The sequence below is a fragment of the Rousettus aegyptiacus genome, unplaced genomic scaffold (genome assembly GCF_014176215.1).
Source record: "Rousettus aegyptiacus isolate mRouAeg1 unplaced genomic scaffold, mRouAeg1.p scaffold_m13_p_2, whole genome shotgun sequence".
Classification (NCBI taxonomy): Eukaryota; Metazoa; Chordata; class Mammalia; order Chiroptera; family Pteropodidae; genus Rousettus; species Rousettus aegyptiacus.
In genome coordinates, this window is record NW_023416295.1 from 89995404 (window position 1) to 90016297 (window position 20894).

At 42.0% G+C, this 20894-nt stretch overlaps 1 non-coding gene across 1 annotated transcript; it reads right to left on the bottom strand.

Annotated features, from left to right (window-relative positions):
* Positions 1-13535: 13535 nt before the first annotated feature.
* LOC118613923 lies at positions 13536-13654 on the bottom strand. The gene has a single exon (XR_004956013.1). It is a non-coding gene; the product is annotated as a 5S ribosomal RNA (ribosomal RNA).
* Between the last annotated feature and the right edge of the window lie 7240 nt (positions 13655-20894).

Sequence of the window (20894 nt, forward strand, 5' to 3'; positions counted from 1 at the left end):
AGTTTTCATCACCACTCCGCGTAACAGATGAGACCTCGGTTCAGAGAGAAGAGCGGTATCCACCCACGGAGCTACTGGTAGGGCCTAAAAACCCAACATCGCCCTGGCGTTGTAGGCCCTCTGTGATGCGACTAACCTACTGCTTTCCATATTTTCACCCCATGCATCCCTGATCCAAAAAGCACCGTTTCCTCACCAGATTTGCTTTCCTAAAATACCCCTTACAGTTTGGAGTAGCCTTTTTCCCCTCGTTCTACGTCTACTGGTTTTCTCAGTACGTTATGGATCCCACTCCCTTCCTGCCTATTGCAGACAACATTTCCCCTCCAGCAGCTGATGAAAGCAATGGGAGTGGTACCCACTATGCTGGGTGATAAGCAGCTACAACAACTCCAGCTGAGCAGGTCCAAGGAGTTAAAGCTGGCGTCTGTAAGGCAAGCACTACGGGAGAGGGTGCTGTGTAATGTCAAAATATCTGGGTTTCCTTCCTGTAGTTTTTATTTATTTATTTATCTTTATTGGCAAGGCTACCCTTGGCCGACCTCACAGATTGCAAGGACCTTGTCAGCTTGCAATTCTTTATTTTTTATGCCTACAGCCCCTGGTCTTCCCTGGTGGTCTCCCATCCAAATACTAATCAGTCTCAACCCTGCTTAGCTTCTGAGATCAGACGGGATCATCCTTCCTGTAGTTTTTATTACAGACCCATTAGCAAAAGTGTCAAAGGCGCAGAAACAGAGATGTTCGTTGACGTGTCATAATGAAAGCCAAAATGACTAGCTGAGCTGATGAATAATGGTTCGTCTGCTCTACAGAGAATTATGCAGCCAACACAAAGAAGGGCAGGTTGAAGGATCTCAGAAACAGCTAAATCACTTTGCCAAGGATGGGGAGCACAGCGCAGGGAATGCAGTTAGCATTAATATGATGGCTAGGTGGAGGGCCAAGGGAGGGAGGGAGCAATTGGGATTGTTTTATGAACTATATAGATGTCTAACCAATGTACTGTATTCTTGAAACTAAATAAATTTTTTAAAAAATTACTTTGCTCACACTTGTTTAAAAAGTGGAGACTTTTTAGATTACACATAAAATCGAGGTCTTTAAGATTCCTTTGGGTTCTAACATTAAAAGCCTGGTATGCCACAGAAAGGAGGATCTCAGTATCCTTGAGGGTATCAGACTTTCATCAGACTTCTAACTCCATTATCCACAGTTCCTGGCCTGACTCACATAGCAGAAATTCAATAATTACTTGTTCACTAAGTAATCTAAAGATGGATTTTTCCTCATGCCTCTCCTCACTTCTTCCCTCACCTACCACACCTGGGGACTTAATTTACTACTGGTTCCTTAGAACCAGTATATACCCCATATGTATATGCTCTGTTTTTTTTTCTCTTCATTCCCTTTTCACATTGGTGACTTTCCTCTTGTTTTAGATGTTAAGTCTCCAGCATCACTGGTTAGTTTCTTATACGTGATTATAAGTTAATGATCTTGGAATTTTTTTTTTCCTTGATGGAACTTTTTCATTCAACAACTATTTTTTGCCTTCCTGCTCTGTATCTGGGATTGCAGTGCTAAAGTAGTAGTCCCTGTTATGACCCAGGAACTCAGAATCTTGTGAGGAGAGCAGACTGGTAAATAAATTATAATACCTAGTGACTTGTCCTGTAGGGATGTGTATGAGGTACCACAGCAGCAGAGAAGATGTCACAGGTATGCTTGGGAGAAGAGAAGACTTCAGAGAGGCATGCTGTGTTAGTTTTTTGTTGCTGCATAACAAACTGCCACAGACTTAGTGGCTTAAAAAAACACCTATTTGTTAGCTCGTAGTTCCATAGATCAGCAATTTGCATGGCATCATGACTGGGTTTTCTATTTGGTATCACAAGGCTGAAATCAAGATGTCGGCTGGGCTAAGTTCTCATGTGGAGGCCCTGGGATGGATCTGCTTCCAACATTATTCTTGTTGGCAGAATTCCATCCCTTGTGGTTGTAGGGTTGAGGTCCCCATTGTTCCCAGGGCTTGCTGTCGACCTCTACAGCCCACCATCATCAAACCCACAACAGAATTTCTTGCACATCAGATCCTCCTCACACATTGAATCTCTGTCTGACTTTCTCTTTTGCTACCAGCATAGAAAACTCTGCTTTTAAAGAGTTTTCATGATTTCAGATTCAGATAATCTGGTCTTAAAAGTCAACTGTGTTGTACAATGTAATTACAGGAGTACAACTCATTATATTCACAGCACCCACAGTTACACAGGCTGTGTCCACTAATGGACAAGGATCTCCAGGGACATAAGAGAATCTTGCCTACCACATGTAGTGAGCTGAAACTTGAATCAGAGGTAATTATTTGCTGGGAGAAATAAGGATGGAGGAGTGGACATTCCGGGCAGAGGAATTAAGCATGCACAAGGTTGGAAGTGTGAGAGAACATTCCCTGTCCTGGGAATAGCAACACTTGCTGGCCTCAGTGTGTTAGGAGAGATGCAGACAGGGAGTAAAGCCAGAGAAGCAACCAGATTAGGGAGAAAGGGTATTGGAGCAGGCTAAAGAGCTTGGTTAAGAGGTGAAGGCCTAAACCACCGAAGTGGCCATGAAACTGATACAAGGAGTGTCATTTGGAATGTATTCATCTCCAAGGAACAAGATACCTGACCCCAAACAACTTAAACAGTGACGTTTATTTTCTCACACACATAGGTCCAGAGTTAGTTAGGGTTGTTAATTATCATATCTTCAGGCAGAAGATGGCTGCCTCAGCTCCAAACACTATGGCGTCCCACATAAAAAAGAGGGGAAGGATTCATTCATTCTCATTCATATTCTGTGTTTCACTCACTCTCAAACTTAATTTTAGAATAATTCTAGATTTACAGAAAAATTGAGACAGTAGTACAGAGTTCCCATATACCTCAAACCTATTATTCACATATTAGTATGGTACATTTGTCACAGGGAACCAATACTGATACACTATCATTAACTAAAGTCCATCGTTTATTCAGATTTCCTTAGTTTTCACCTAACGTCCATTTTCTGTTCCTAAATCTCATCCATGATACCACATTACATTGAGTCATCATTTCTCCTTAGGCTTCTCTGGGCTATAACTTCCTTAGTTTTGGATGACCTTGACAGTTCTTAGGAGTACGGTGAAGTATGTGGTAGAACATTCTTCCATTGTGGTTTGTGTGCTATTGTTCACATGATTAGATGAGGGTTATGGGTTTGGGGGATGCAGATAATAGAGGTAAAGTACCATTCAGCAGTACAGTCCATCAACATGATTCAGGACTATAGAGGTTGACCTTGATTGCCTGTTTGAGGTATCATTTGGCAGGTTTCTCCACTTCTTCTTCCCTTTCTGTACTGTTCACTTTACAAAGAACTCCCTGTGTTCACACCTAAAGAGTGGGGAATTATGCTCCACTTTCTAGAATGAAAAGTGTCCACATAAATTGCTTAGAATTCTTCTGCATGGGAGATTTGCCTCTTCTTCATTTACTTACTTAGGCAATCATTGATTTAAATTAATATGGAATCACAGATATTTATTTTATACTTTGGGTTATAACCGAATACCACATTATTTATACTTTTGTTCAAATTGTTCCAGGTTTAGCCATAGGTACTTTTTCTATTGGCACCTGAAACCCTTTGGCATAGCTCATCATAGTGGGGTGTTCTGTGTTTTGTTGAGCACTTCCTTACACTGTTGCACTACTAGATGTGATGTTTATTTTCTCACATACATATTCAAATCCATCTTGAATATTTCCTGCCCCAGTCCTAGAATCAGCCATTTCTCCAAAGAGCTCTTTTATTGGAGAATGACATTAGAAACCAAGATCTGAGGTTAGATATGCTCCGGATTTTCTTTTTAAAAGAAGGATCTGATGTCATCCCCCCAACTGACTGCCCCTTTTGTTTTTGCAGCAAAGTCTGTTAATGGTGCTCCCAAGGTCATTCTTTCTAGAGTAATCAAATTTTAGCTGAGCACATAGCTACCCCCCCCCACCCACATAGAGTTCATTTCCCAGCCTCCCTTACAACTAAAAATGGCCATGTGACTAAGTCCTGGCAAAAAGGAAATCAGTGAAAGTATCCATCCAGGAACCTTCCTGAGAGACCCTTCCTCAAGTGACCACTCTTTTACCCCTCTGTCTTTATTCCTTTCTCCATCCTGAAATACCTACAGGCTGTTTTGGAGAGTGAAGACAAGGGGCTACACACAGGAATAGCGGAGCTGGAAGCAGAACCCCCTTCCCAGTCTGGACCACAGGGCTCCATACTTCACATGGGAAAGAAGTAAATATCTGTCACCGGTAGCTGAACCTACTCCTAAAAGCATCTCATTGGCTGGAGCTGGGGCATGTGACTGTACCTGCAAAGGAGTCAGCATTCCCATGATGGGTAGAGCCTACATGAGATTCGTCTGTGGGCACACTGCCAGACCATGTCTGGACAGAAAAAAGTTAGGTAACAAGGGATCTAAAGGATGGATGGCTGCGTAGTGGCCAATGGTGTCTACCTTGAGAAGCACATGGAGAGTCAGGAAGTAGAGAACCAAAGCAAGACACTTAGGCAGTGTGCTATATAAATGATCTTTGGCAAGTCTATTATCATCATCATCATCATCATCATCATCATCATATCATCATCATCATCATCATCCCCAGGGCAGTTGGGTGGAAACTTACTTTGCTGTTTCAAAAACCAAAACATACTAAGATAAATCTCCTGATAAAAAGTCCACAGTGTTTCCGCAACCAAAGAAAAGTAATTTCTGGGATTTCTGCTGTTTAGAATTGTCTGGGAAGTGTTCTGAGTATGGAAAGAGGCCAACGACAAGATTTATAATGGAGAATTATCTTGAATTTTCTATGATCTTGATCACCTCTAATCCTCTTATCAGTTGCTAATATATTTATGTCTGTTACATATTTTACATTATATTAAACATGTTAATAATAGAAAATGTGGGAAACACAAGGAAAAAACCTCCCATCCCTTCTACACCTCTTTTTCCACCCAGTCTTTTCTGTGTGCATAGATCTCTGTTGTGCTGGTGTTTTTATTTTGGATACATTTTCAGGTAGTTATGATCATGCTATACACACAATTCTGTGTCCTACCTTTTTCATTTACACAGCATTAAGTAGTTTTACTTTATTTTCCCTTGCACTTACAAATTTTAATATTTGGTATGTATACTTAAAATTTTAACTTGGTTCTAATTTTTTAATGAAAGATGGTCATAAAACAGATATAATGACAGCTTCTTGGCTGCAGGGGAATGCAATAGAGATTTCTTTTTGCCCTTAGTGTTTGAGGGAAAATGAGAATGACCACGTGAGATAGCAGTGCTAACTTAAATCTGAGAAGTGAAACTCATACAGGGCATGACTGTCCCTTTTCCCTTCCCTTAGCATTTGTCCCAGCCTCAGCTAATTTTGCTCACTTTCATGATACAATGCAAAAGGAATATTATGGGTTACCATTGGGGGAGAACTTCCTATTTTGGAAAGGGATTGAAAGGTGCTAAAATCACATGAGTTATCTAAGTGCATTCTAAGACTTTTTGTAAAAGATATGCTTTTAAAACATCAAATTTTTAACAATAATAACCTGTTTTTTTAGAAATTGGATGTTTGCTTGAGGCCTCATGGTTTTCACCACTGCAACATCCCCTTGATGGTCTGCTCCTCACCTCTGACTTCTGTGTCTTGACAGCAAAAGGAGAATTATCTGTTTCTTCTTTTTCTCCTGTTTATATTGTCTCCTTAATCTCTTCCTGTTCCTCTTTTTCCTTCTCTCTCTGCTCTTCTCCACTCTCTTTAATTTACCATGTTTTGTGATTTTTTCACAAATATCTTGAGTAGGTCAGCAGAATTATTACTCTCATTTGCATATAGTAAAGTGGCAGAGAAAGGTTGAGTGTCTGTCAAAAGGCCCCTGAGACACCTAGTGGAGCAGCCCTGAAAGGAGTCCATCTGTCTGGCCCTCTGTAGTGCCTGAAGTCTCAGGGTCCCTTCTCTATGGCCTAAGGCCCTAGGAATCCACTCCCTTTCTTGCCCCTTCAGCTGCCCCTCCCAGGACCTGGGGCTCTCCCCTCCAGGTTCAGCCTTGCCTTTCTTGACATCACTGGCTTCCTTCACGCCTAGCTCTCCCAGCCCCTTCTAGAGCTGGTTTGCAGGACCCTAAACCCCCTCAGTATACCATCAAGGGGAGGAGTGAAGAGTTAAGTCATTTTCATCCTTATGGCTCATCCTAACACTCAACCTGGTATGACGTAGTGTCTTCCACAGCTGGTTCCTACAAGTTAAGTCTCAAGGGTTCGTGTCCCTTCTTCATCATAGGCCAGCCTGGCTGAAGCTGAGTGGGACATGGTTCAGTCTCTTGTGAAGGAACAATGCTACTGACCCCTCAGCCCCTCCATACTGCTCAGGCCAGTCTCAGAGAATGGGACTCCCCGTGCCTTCAAACAGGTGGCTGGCTCTAGCCAGGTTGGACCAAGAACAAGAATTGGGAGAGACTGGTACGTGCTATTCTCAGCCTAGCTCACCTCAACATTCTTGTATGGAAGACAGAAAAAGGCATGCTGCCCCAGGATTGTTGTGGACACCAGCAGGGTAAGCCATGTGAAACCACTGGAAGCAGACAACACTTGTCCCCATCTGCTGCCCACAGGAAACTCAGCACCGCCCCCGCCCCAGCGGAGCTAGCAGGCCCTGCACAATGGAGGGCACCCAGATATAACCAGAAGACACAGTTATTTTCAGGGAGACTAACTCTGAGATTGTGGCCCCACATTATGAGTCACCACCTCTAATTCCTGGAGTTCCCTTCGATGATCAAGCTCTCATGAGCCAGCCAACCCATCAGCCTTGAACACAGCACAGGATCTGTGCCCGGAGAAATCCATGCAGTTTTCTGTTGCTATGGTAGACATAATCTACCCTCTGCAGCTCCTAAAACCAACCCTTCCCCTGCCAAACCTGCCCCTACTCTCTTTGACCTTCCATCACCATCCTTGAGAAATAGCCTCTCAGGTACTCTGTCCTGGAAGTAATTCACACTAAAGCAAGAAGAGCTAAAAGACATCACCTTCCCAGAAAGTATATGAATTTGTGAAATTTGTAGAGATATTTCTGAGCAGAGAAACTGCACTGTTCAGTTGGCCTGGCCTGAGTTCCCCGACCCAGTGAACCTAGCACTTACTATATAGGTTCTCTATAGTTGTCAGCCTATTTTCTGAGGCCTCACAAGTCCTGTCCCATGGCCCTGCCTTTCACCTAACATGTTGCCTTAAAACCCTGTAGCTTGAGGGGGCCTAGAAGCCAGGACACATCCCAGTAATGAGAAGTACATCTAGAACCCCAATCTTGATTTCTGAATGCAATTCTTCACCCAAAGGGACCAGGGCTGCTGCAGAAGTACAAGAGCCCAGAACATCTTACACTACAAAGTTTGAAGTGCTCTCAAAATCATGGGAGCATATTAAAAGGACACAAGACTCAGCTTAAGGAGACTGCTTCTAGCCAAAAAGACACACAGTACATATTTAAACAATGATAGTGATGGATATCTCAAAATAATCCATGAGGCATACTGATGTAAATGAGGAAGAGGAGAGAGCTCTCGCTAATGGAAACAGTAGCAATTAAATGTAAAAGGAATGGGGGAGTTAGGAAATTCACAATGGATAGTCAAACCAGTGGGTAAAAGCTTGATGCAGGGAGCAGAATACTTACTTTTAAAGTCCCTCTGCTCAGTGTCAGTCTACTTATACAAGCTACAACTGGACTATGGCTGAATTCATCCCATGTTCACATTATTACAGTAATTACCCACCAAAGAAGTACTTTCTACTCAAACTATACCTATCTCCTATGAGTAGCCACCTGTCATAGAGGTCACATCTGGCTTTGAATTTCTGCCAAACTATGGGAGCTCAGACAAGCTGCTGCTTTGAACTTCAATCTTTTCATATATAAAATAGAGAAAACGCCTATTTAATGAACCAGCAATTCCACTTGTAGGTAATTCCTCAAGAGAAATGAAAACATATATGAACACAAAAACATACATGTTCATAACAGCCCCAAACTAGAAACAACCCAAATATTCATCAACTGGTTAGCAAAGAAAAGAACGAACCAGTGATGACAAGAATGAATTTGAAAAGCAGTATAATAAGTAAAAGAAGCCAGATGAAAGATCACATATTATATGATGCCATTTATATGAAATTCTAAAAAAGGTAAGGCTATAGTGGTCAGTGTTTGCCAGGAGCCAAGAGCAGAGGATTGTCTGCAGAGCAGCAGGTGGGAACTTCTTGGGAGAAGGGAATGTTCTGTCATGAACATTGTGGTGGTGGTTGTCAGACTGTACTTTTGTCAAAACTCGTCAAATTGTACAACTAAAATTAGTGAATTTTATTGCATATAGATTAAATCTAATGAAACAGATAAAAAATAATAATACATTACAGTGTTATTTTGAGGATTAATGGGATGATATAAATGCAGTCTCAAGTTCAGTGCCTGACCACAAGAGGAGTACTAAAATAACAGCTGTTATAATGCACACAGTCTTTGACTTGGTCAGGGCTCATGCAGGTAAGAGGCCCCCTGCAGAGGAGCTACCCTCCTCCAGATGCTCTGCAGCTAAACTGAGTAACCGGGTAATGTGAGGTGTAGTAAGAAAAGTGCAGGTCTGAGGACTGGTGCCGCGGAGACTCAGCAGCCAGAGTAGCAGAAGTTCTTCCTGCCCTTGGGAAATGAGTATGCACTCCCATCCACAGGGAGTGCATACTGTCTCAGGAAGGCCTGCCCTGGCACTACTACCTTTCCCCAGACAGCAGAGTAAAAGTCCATCATGTCTGCCACACCCACACTTCCTTCCCCACCTCCCACCTTGCCCTGAAGCCTCATTCCAAGCATTATCCAGGCAGAGCTCCACATACAGCCCTAGGGGTTCATGTTCCTCAGTTTGCATTCATTCTGGTTGAGAAGCTCTTAGCCAAAGAGTAAACCTGCTGCCTCAGAAGCTGGATAAAAAGCTGAGGGCTGAGGGGAGAAGCAGGAAAGAGACAGCAGTGCAAGAAGTAGGCCTCACTGTCACAGCAAGAGCCTGTATTGTATTTATATATGTTATGCCTTATCGCTTGGCAACCAGGTCTCAGCCTGCTTTCAGCTGGGGAGGAGGGGTCTCTGTGTTGAATTGGATTAGGTGATTCATTGCTGCACACTCCAGCCCCTGGAACTAGGCTAACAGGCACAATGGTTTCAGGCTGGGTGCAGGAAGCTGGGCTCTCCTTGCTGTGTAATCATGGTATGGATCAGCACCAGCTTCCCAGTCAGACCACCATGGGGTTCCCTGGTCTGCCAGCTATGTAGCCTTGGGCAACTCGACCTCCCTGTCCTGGCCTCCTTGTCTATCAAAGGAGAATATGAGATCACATTAAGAGTGACTCCTTACTGGGGCTTACAACGGACTTTAAACACATTAGTCATTCACACACATGCTTCCCCACACAACAATGAAACTGTAGTCCAGGGCAGAGTTAACTTTCCTCAAGTCACCTAATTTATAAGTGGAAGAGGTAGGATTCAAACTCAGGTCTGTGTGGTACAGAGTCCTGTATGACTTTTCACCTCATACCCCACCTCATGTGCTCAAATGCCTTGCCCACCTGAGGGGTTTGGAAGCTTCAGCTTAGCCTGGTGTGATTCTCCAGGGCCTGTTCCCCAGAAGACCTCGGTGGAATAATTCTCTCTGATGTCAGGGCTGTGTCTTCCAGTTAGAAAAGACTGATGATTCCTGCACGGAAGTTGGGGGACAGCAGTCTTCATGCCTCAGCCTGCCTGCTCATGCTGTCATCTGTTCAGCGGAGACTCTGGCTTCCCTTTTCTATACCTGAGTCACCTCACAGGTGTCTTCCAAATGCTGATTTTGGCTACTAGTTTCCTTATGACTGCAGGATTTCTTGTTTGAATCAGTTTAAAGGATACAAATCTGGCCATGTCACTCCCTTTGTCAGAGCTCTTCAGTGGCCCCCAGTCCCCATAAAGTAAAGTTAAAACTGTTGTGTGGCAGGGAGACAAGACCTCCATCATGGGGCCTCTGCATCCCCAGCCCTCCCTTGTCATTCTCATCACACCCTGCTCTCTAGGCCTCAAATCCTCATCCAGCCCCACCTGGGAAGCTCCTTGGGTCCTCTCAGGCCAACAGTCCACTGCAGAATGCCTTTTTCTCTCCACGAATGCCTTTTCCTCTCTACCTACTCATTCTGCAGGCCTCCAGCGATGCTCTTCTAAGGCACCCCTGCCTGGCTGTGCTGGGTGCTACCCAATGCTGTGACTCAAGGAGGCAGGTCTTAACCTTCCCCATTTTACAGGGGAGGAAACTGTGGGTCAGGAAGATGGCTTTCCTAGGGTCATACTCCCACCCTGCCAAACCAACAGCTCTCATGCTTTCCTCAGTACCCTCATACCCACCCTGTACACCTGTTACTGCAAGGTCCTCTGTGGATGCTTGTATATCTTCCTCCGAAAGAGAATGAAAGCACGTGACACCAAGGCCCTCCACCTTCATCTAGCATGCCTGTTTCTGCCTGGTACCATGTAGAGTATTCGCTAAGTGGATGAATGGACAGGTAAAAGATAAAACATTTACTTTATGTAGGCTTTTAACATCAGGAATATGAAACTATTGAATAAGGGCAGGATATCTCTGGTTCAAGACCCTTAGCCTAATTTCATCCAGCTCTTTAAACTTTTAAAATATCTACTCTTTATTATTCAGAACTATTTCTTCCCAATAGCTATAAAGATGTAGCATTGCTTCAAAGGTCATCAATGGATGTATCCTAAAAAGCCACTCCCCTTCTTAGGGCCACTCCCCTTCTTAGGGCCTCAGTTTCCCTGTTTACACAATAAGAGGTTGGCCCAGAGGGATATTTTTCAAACTGCAGGTCCTGATCCATTCATTAGTATGTTGTGAATTCAAACTAGTGGGAAAAAAAATCTCCGCTGAATAGAAAATAAATGTGTCTCACATAAGAGTGAATATTGTGTTGTGAAATTTTAAATAGAATGTGTGCATGGCAGATCATGTTGTAAAATATATTTTTTACTGTGGCTGACAATCAGGAGAGTTTGAAAGCCCCTCTTCCTCTGAGACTCGAGGATGTCATCATTTGGATCCGGAGTGCAGCTGGCTCCCGGCACAAAGACCCATTTGTGGTAGCTGAGCCCCACCACAACAATCCATCTATATCTCTTATTGTTCTTCACTTTGAGAAAAGCGAACAGTAAATATAGACATTGTTAAAGAAAAAATAGAAAAGTAGACCTTATCAGTATTTTTAAACTAATAAATGGTATGCTTTGCTTAATTTTTTCTGTTTTTAAATCATACTATACTGACACGAGGGAGAAAGTAAAAGTCCTCTCTCTCCCAGCTCCAGGCCCCAGGTGCACACTCCAGAGGCAAGCTTGATGTGGTACCTAATGGCACATGGGTGCTGCTGCTCTGAACCCATCCTTTAATTTGCATGAAGAACATGCTTCCCACAGGTAGTCTCAGCTGCCCTCCTTATTGTGGTTTGCTAGGGGTTCTCTCTCAGTCTCGGAATCTGTCCTGCCTCTCCTCTCAACCTTGCACGGTTTGCCCCTCTCCTTTCTTAGCTGCCCCAAAGCCAGGCAAGTTCTGCATTTTCATTTAACCAAGTTAAATCTGACTCAAGCCTAGATATTACTTTCTAAATACCATTCTCCAATAATACAAACCAAAGCTCCTAGAGGGATGGTTGCTTCCAGGGCTGGGGCAGGGAAAGTACCAATAAACCTGGAACATCTTGTGCCAGAGAGGAAGTGCTCAAAGAATGATAGGGGCATGTGAAAGGGCACACGTGAAAGGAGCTCTCGAGAGCCAAATCTGGTATAAATTGAGCAAAAATAAATAATGGTGGATTTTAACTTATAGAATGAAGTAAATATCCAAGAGTCCATACAATTATAAATATAATGGAATTTAATAGAATAAATAAATGGGGAAGGAGATAGTTCTCTTTTATAGTAGAGGCCCTAAGTTAATAAATGGAGAAAGAACAATGGAAATAGAAAAATCACCATTTGGTAAAAACCATAGTAATAATTGTTACAAGCAAGAATCATCGACAGATACTAAAATGAGTGGGGAAAACTATGAGAAACAGTATTGACATAGTCATAAAGCATCTCCTCACAGGATGTTTATTAATCTAAAAGTAAAAAAGTAACTTTACAGTGGAGAAACCTCAGAGAGACACTGCTTTAACCAAATGATCAAAGTGACCATGACCAGTATTAGACAGACACATCGATGACACCTGATATGGTGTCTTGAGAAGGGCGCATCAGTTCTGTGAGATTCTTGCCAAAAAATTCATAACTTCAGATTAACGATGAGAAAACATCAAACAATAAAAAATGAGCTTTGTCCTACAAAATAACTGGCAGTGTCTCAGTGACAAGGAAAGACTAAGGAACCATCCCAGATTGAAGGAGTTAAAGGAGACATAGCAACTAAATGCCATATATGATTCTGAATAGGATCCTGGACCAGAAATAGGCCGTTAGTGGAACATTTGGCAAAATTCAAATAAAATCAGTAGTTGAGCTAATAGTATTATACCATTATTAATTCCCTGACTTTGATCTTTACCCTGCATGTCGATATAAGAATATCCAAACCTGTAGAAAATTTTCAGAAAAATTTGAGCCAAAAAGAGGGTACGGCTAGAAGCAAGATCTCAACAGACTGAGATAAATGATTTTGAGAATAATAGTTTGCAGTTTCTTTTATGCATTTCAGGTTAAGGAAAGAAGGTAAGGAAGATTACATGAAGGAGAAAGCAAGGTAGGAATCAGCTTACCTCTTACACACTTTAGAAGCATGGGTCTGAAAGGGTGGTCAGGTATTAGGAGGAGGCTGAATGGGGGTATTTCAAAAGTGTGTTAACCTAGATGCACAGAAACAATGGACAGGGCTTGCTAAGGCATAAATAAGCCTTTTACTAAAGTTTTAGGTCTGAGACATGACTACCTGCCATGATCTGCCCAGTTAGGAATTTATGATCAGATCACCCTGTGAGGTTACTTTCCATAGAAACCCTTTTGTTTTATCCACATGTGTTATGAATGTTAACATTAGGGGAATCTGAGTTGAGTGTTAGGGCTGCCCGAAATGTTAAGAATTCAGAGGCTTCATCCACTTCCAGAGGGAAGTGCTGAGGCTGGTTGGAAATGTCTGTGGGGAGGGGGAGAGGAGGGTGGATGGAAGGAAGGCAGAGTGTGCATTAACTTGGTGGTGGCTACAAGACTGTTACATGTGCTTCTGACATCTTTTTGTAGGCTTGAAATTTTTTTTTAATTCTTTTTTTTTTTTTTTTTGGTAAGGTAATCCTTGGTTGACGTCACAGATTGCAAGTGCCTTGTCAGCTTACGATTCCTTATTTTTTATTTTATTTACGCCTACAGCACCTGGTCTTCCCAGGTGGTCTCCCATCCAAGTACTAACCAGGCCCAACCTTGCTTAGCTTCTGAGATCAGAAGGGATCGGGCTGGTTCAGGGTGGCATGGCCATAGACGAAATGTTTTTAAATAAAAGTTTTAATGTAATACATATGGCCACAAAAATTCAAACAGCACCAAAGTATAGTGAAAAGGAAGTCCTAGCTATGTCCCTCCCTCACCCCCACCAAACTCAGTTACCAAGATTCAATGCACATCAGGTATAACCAAACACATACCAGTAGTTTTTGCTCATGGAGGCTGGGGACTCTGTCTTATGGGAAAGGAAGTCAAAGGGTATCATGGACACTGAGAGGCAGGAAGGAGGCCTCTGCCAACAGGCAAAGGAGGCTCTTTACCGCTGCTGCGCTTTGTATTGAAAGAGAAGACAGGATACCATGTTTCATACCGCAGGTTGCAACCTATTAGTAGGTCATAAAATAAATTGTTTTGTGATCATTATGATTATTAAAAAAAAAAGAAACATAATAGATGATGGCAGGAGTACATTGTGTGTTTTCTTGCAATAAAAAGTGCATTTCTTACTGAGGGTTGAGGTTTGTTTTTATTTTGTTTTTTAAGTTTGAAAAACAGTGAGTTAGGGCACAACTATCATGAAGCCAGGACAAGGATGCCGAGAGAGTTTGCCCCAGGCTGCAGGTGATGGGGCACATCACTGTCCCTAGGAGCCACCAGGCAATAAATGTGCAGGCCTGACTTCCCTTGAACTTTGTCTGAGGACGAGTTGGTTAATGGGGAACCAGGAACACCACCACTCAGCTGGGAGCATGTGGCTCCACGGGTACCCTGCCTTAAGGTGTAGGGATCCCAGAGACCAGAGACCGTGTGAGGCAAACCTGGGTCTCCATGCTGCAGCGGATTGCTGCCGCCACAGAGACCAGCAAGTTCGTCCCCCAGAGAGAGCAGTCCCAGGGACACCAGTTTCCAGCTGACAAACCTTGAGGAGCTTAGCAAGGCTGGAATGTGGCTCCCCAGGATAAGAGCCCCCTCAGACAGCAGTCCCCCACTTCCAGGATGTGCTCACCACATTTACCGGCTCCTGAACAGGTGGGTTCTGAGCATCCTCTGGAATGCAGACAGCAAAGCTTCTGTGAAGGTACAGATAGTAAACATTTTAGGCTTTGGGGGCCATGCAGTCTCTGCCGTTGTCCTGGGAAGCGGACATTGAAACAGGTAACAAATGAGTGTTGCTGTTCCAATAAAACTTTCCGTAGAAATTTTATATAATTTTCATTTGTTACAAAATATTCATATCTTGGTATTTTTCAACAATTAAAAAATGGAAAAACTCTCCTTAGCTCTGAACAAAAACTTGAAAACTGCCAGATCTGGCCTGCAGGCCATAGGTTTTGCAGTCGCCCTCCCTCCGCTTCTTCCTCAGCCCTCCTCTCAGCGCTGCTCTCCTCCCTCGCTCCTCGCCTCCCGCGCCGCGTCCTAGGTCCCTAACTCGGGCCGCGATGGGGCGGGGCGCCTGGTCGCCGCGCTGACTCACCGCTGACTCAGCGAGGGGCGCGCTGCGCGCAGACGCCGGGGCGCGGAGGCTGCCGCCCTGGAGTCCGGCGCTGGTCGTGGTGGAGGGAAGGCCGTGGCCACCACCGTGCTCGCGGCGGAGCGGCGCGGGCCCCACCCGGCCGCCGGAGCAGCCCTGCGCGCTTATTTTTGGTTTCTGAGTTTGTTAAGCCGGCGCTGCGGGCCGGGTCGCCTCGCTAGAGGCTGCGCCCAGAAGACGCGGGGCTCGAGAGGGAGACCTGGGCTGCGCAGCTGCATTTGGGCCAGTCACCTGCCAGAAGGGCCCAGGCTCCGGGCTCAGCCTTACTCCACGCGCCCCCTTGTCCGAGCTCCAACTCCTCTGCCGCTCTTCACCCTTCCTCCTTTGCCCCACTGGTCCGCCGAGGCTTGCTTCCTGGGAGCAGCCTTCCTAGAGGGCTTCCTCAGTGCGGGGTCCTGGGGAGCTCTGCCCAGGCTCTCTCCTCTGTTTCTCTCTGTGGGCCTGCTTAGTGTCTGCGGTCCTCAGCAGACTGAGCCAGGGCACGACCGGGTCTTAGGGACTCTGCATCCCTGGGACGTAAACAAAGCTGAGGCATAGAAGCCGGTGGAAAGTGTATTCAGGAGACCAGCTTTAGAGATCTGACCTGGGAAACAAGCGTACGGGCCCCCAAACTCATAATATAATATAATATAATATAATATAATATAATATAATATAATATAATATTATATTATATTATATTATATTATATTATATTATATTATATTATATTATATATATAATAGTTATACACATATGCGTGAGTATATGTTACTTTGAAAAAAAAAATAGTTTGTTTGAGACATGGATGAAAAAGGAGCCACTTACTAAACCTGACAAGCTCAGGGGAAGCCAGCATGGTGGGCCCTACAAACTCAGAGACCCAAAATAACCACGTAGTATGGTCTGAACATAAAAATTCCTAACTGAAAGCAGGCTATATAGTCACATCCTGGGCCTGTAGCTTTCTTGACAAAGGTCAATCTTTACCTCAAGTAAGTCTTTTTATTGTCTTTTTGCATCTAAGATAACAGACCCTTGAAATGTCAGAGTAATCCCTTCTTTTCCAGATCCCCTCAGGGCTCATCCCACTGCACTAGAGCAGGAGACCACCGACCCCCCCCCCATTGTTATCTTGTCCTCTGCATACCATCTCCCTGTGCTGTAAATGTTAATTATTAACTCTCCTGCACCCACCAATGTAAAAAAAGTATATGTCCCTCCGTTTTACTTTTTATCCAATCCCAGAGATTTTCCCTCTCTGCTTTCTCCTGCTAAATGAATCTACTACCAATGACTTTCATATAACCTTCCTTACACCTCCTTTGATTCTCATGTATATAATAAACTGCAAAACTGCCATTCTCTGGAGCATTTTCTCAGTCCATTGAGATTTTGCTTCTTGGCAATTGTCATCAGTTTGGCTCAAATAAACTAATTAAAATTCTCTACAGGTTTGGATGTTTCTTACATTGACATATATTAGAATTACACATATATGAAAATAGGTGTTTATTTTAAATTATATAGTCTGTTATTTACTTTTTTGTCACATACATGCTATTATTTAAACAAAACAACAATAGGATTAGTAACGATGGGCATTAATAATAGCTCTAAACAATATGTATGAGAAAAATATAAAAATAGTTTTATAATGTTTCTGTCCTCCAATACAGCAGTTTATTTTAACTCTATTGGATACTTAAATTTTGTATTAAGATACATACATGAAAAAGACTACATGGTATATGATTCCAACTGCATGACATTCTGGAAAAGACAGAACTATAAAGACAGTAAAAGATCAGTAGTTGTCAGGGGTTAGCTTAGAGGCAGGGGGCATGAGTAAGTGAAGCACAGAGGATTCTTAGGGTAGTGAAAATACTCTATCTGATACTAGAATGATGGATATATGTCATTATATATTCTCCCAAACCTATTGAACGTAAAACATCAAAAGTGAACATAATGTAAACTATGGACTTTGGGTGATTTTCATGTGTCAATGTAGATTCATAAGTTGTAACAAATGTATCATTTTGATGGGGGATCCTGATGATGGGGAAGGCTATGCATGTGTGAGGGCAGGGAGTATATGTGATTTCTCAGTATCTTCCTCTCATTTTGCTGTGAACCTAAAACTGCTCTACAAAAATAAAGTCTTTTTTAAAAAAATAGACATATAGTACATGTAAGACTTTTTAAAAGGAGACCATAAATACAATAAGACTAATTAAACAGATATTAACAATATTTAATAAAAAATAACAATGACATTTCTGTTCTGTGATATAGAGGATATTTTTACCTTTCAGTTTCCTTGCCTACAACTTTTAAGAAACCCTTTTTTTTAATATAGTGATTAAATTGAATGTGGCCAAAAGTAAAATTCTTTGACTGCAACCTTGATATTATTAAGCCCACATTACACTGATTCTTGTTTTCAATCCAATGTGATGGCATCAAGCTGAAGGTCCTCTCAACAAAATCATTTGAGCATGGAATATTTAGGATCTTACTAACAACAGCAGGTTTTAAGACTTGTATGGATTAGTTTCCAGCTCTCCAAAAATGTCCATCCATTTTGTAGGTACAGGCTGGTTTTGGTAGACCATCTCTTTGTCAGTCTACTCCTTTGTGTCTATAAATTTAATCATGTAGGATATCCGTGTTTAAAATGTCCATTCTTCTTACTTAAATATTTTGAAGTACACCGGATGTCATAAGTTAAACCTCTCTCTCTCAATGGTTTTAAAGCACAGAAATATTTGAACTTGTGAAATTGAACTTGGATTACAAACAAGTTCCAGATTTAGTAAAGAAATGAGAAAGTCCTGTTTAAATTCATTGTCCTTTTCTGGTGGCATTTTGTTTCATTTCCTCCAAACTGAGTCATTTTTCATTATACGAGTTTTTGTCACTGCCTACACATAACATTGAACAACTCAAGTGCAGTCAGTTCATCTTATTTTAGGCCTTTTATGGCCTCTTCCATAATCATCAAACACTTTTAAAGGAACGGTTTTAAAATTTCTGTTTGACTGCAATCCTTTTCTCCATTCTCATTCTCAACATATTTCCAAATTAGAGAAGGACATTTTCCACACTTTGAAGATATGATTTTATAGCAGGCAAACTTTTTAACATCTCTTCTATGACTGACAACAGTGACAGCCATTTCTAGGCACACGTCTAAAGGAGACCATCTCCTTTCATTTCTAGAATGTCAAATAACTCATTAAAGGCATTAAGTGCATGTTTAGAGGAAACCTTTCAGTATGAAAGCCTCAGTATTACAGAAAGCCAACCACCTTCTGTTAGCCATGTCATGTACAAGGTGTGCAGGACATTTAGTAGGCAAGATCTTTTCATTTTCTTTAGTAAAAGTTCATAGACCGAACAGAAACTACAAAACTTTACCATTGCACTGTCTGCTAAATATGCAGGCAGATAAGCAAAGTCTCCTTTGTATGTGGACAGGATGGCATCAACATTCCTTTGTTTATTTTCTCTGAAGTCTCATTAAAATCTTCACAGAAATTAAAAAAACAATTTGAAACTCCATTTTTAAAAAATTTTTAAATATTTTATTATTTTTTTTGAAACTCCATTTTTTAAGTCAAAGTACTTAAGAGACAGGTGAACATTTTTTATTGTCATGTTTTGGCTCAGTGCTTGGCATGCTGTAAAGAATGTGATCATCGGTAGGATGTGGCAGAATCAGCTCCACACTGTAAAGGGCCAGCATATTTGTTATCAAAATTTGCCTTTTGTTCACCCACAGGATATTTTAGTTACAGTCTCTGAATGAGAAATGTAACTTTACTTAGTTTCATAGAACAATCAATGAGCAATACATCAATTCATGTATGTCCAAGCTGATCCAACGGCCACTATTTTCAACTGAGAATTGGTGTCTTTTGGGGAGACCAAAAAACTCTTGATGAATTTAGAAGTACTTGCCTGTCTCACTGGGGACTTGTGAGAATCACATTCTACATGTGCTTGCAACAAATGGTGCTGAAACAACTAGATATCTATATAGAAAAAAAAATGAATTAATCCCTGCCTCACACCATACATAAACTTAATAAATTCAAAATGAGTTAGAGATCTAAATGTAAAAGCTAAAACCATAAATCTTCCAGAAGAAAACATAAAAGAAAATCTTTTGACATCAGGTAAGGCAAAGAATTCTTATGTAGGACACAGAGACACAAACCATAAAAAACCCCCTGATAATTGGACTTCATTAAAATTAAAAAACATTTGCTCCTCAAAAGACACTGTTAAGTATAAAGCACAAAAAATAGACTGAGAGAAAATTTTTGCAAGTACTTGTGTGACAAAGACTTGTTGCCAGAACATGTAAAAATTCTCAAAACTCATTAATAAAAAAAGCCCAAGATTTAAATAGACACATCACCGGTGAAGATATTTGAGTGGCAAATAAGAACATGAAAAGATGCTTAACATCATGAGAGATTAGGGAAATGAAAATTAAAGCTACAATGAGATACTACCACACGCCTATTAGACTACCTAAAAATTAAGAAAAACAAAACCAAAAAAACTGACCACACCAAGTGATGCGGAGGATGCAGAGCAATTGGTGGGAATGCAAAATGGTACAGCCACTTTGAATAACAGTTTCTTTCTTTCTTTTATCTTTTTCTTTTTTCTTTTTCTTTTCTTTTCTTTTCTTTTCTTTCTTTCTTTCTTTCTTTTCTTTTCTTTTTTTTTTACAAAAATAAACAGGTACTTACCATATGAGCCAGTAATCCCATTACTAGATATTTGCCCAAGAGAAATGAAAGCATACCTACACAAAGACCTGTAATGAATGTTCTAGCAGCTTTAATAATAGCCAAGAAGCAGTGAATGGATAGCAAATTGTGGTACATCCATATAATGGGAACTACTCAGCAATAGAAAGAAATAAACTGTTAATACACCCATCAACATAGATGAATCTCTAAAGCTTTATGCTGAGTGAAAGAAGCCAGTGTTAAAAGTCTATATCCTGTAGGATTCCATTTATATGTCATTCTAGAAAAAGCAACAGAAATCAGATCAGTAGTTGCCAGGGAAGGATGGGGGTGGGGGGAGGCACAGAGAAAGTTTTGAGGGTAATAAAAAATGTCTGATGTTATGACTATGGTGGTGATTACACCATTATATACACTTGTCAAACAAACAGAATTAGTGAATTTTAGTGTATATAAGTTTATCCCAATAAACCTGATTTATAAAAAAGAATCCATGTGTCACTGTGCTGTGATATCAGTCTCAACTTCTTAACAGAGAACCCGCCCCCGCCCCCCCAACCTCCCACCAGTATGGCTTTCATGCCAGAGAGAATGGACGGGAGAGTGAAGTCATACCGTTAGCCCATGACATCAGCTCACCTCTAACTACTCTTGTGAGTACAGGTAGCTCAAGGTGGGTGGGTTCTAGTACCTATTACCAGAGTCAAAGCCAATACTAGGTAAGAACACACCCCAGATCCAGGGAGATTAGAGGTGACTTGTGCAGGAGGGTGCCTGGAGCAAAACCATGGATGCAGGCATTTTCACAAGTTCTTCAGCTGTGCAAGTTGCCCCTTGAGTATGTGGTTCTACATGTGGTCTCCATGCTTCCTGCCTGAGCTGTCAGGACCATGTCTCACATTCTCTAGGCAGACCCTCACAAACAGCCATGGGCTCCCCACTTGCCATAGGCTCTATTCCAAACTCTGTTGCATCCTATTCCCTTCTCCTCTGTCT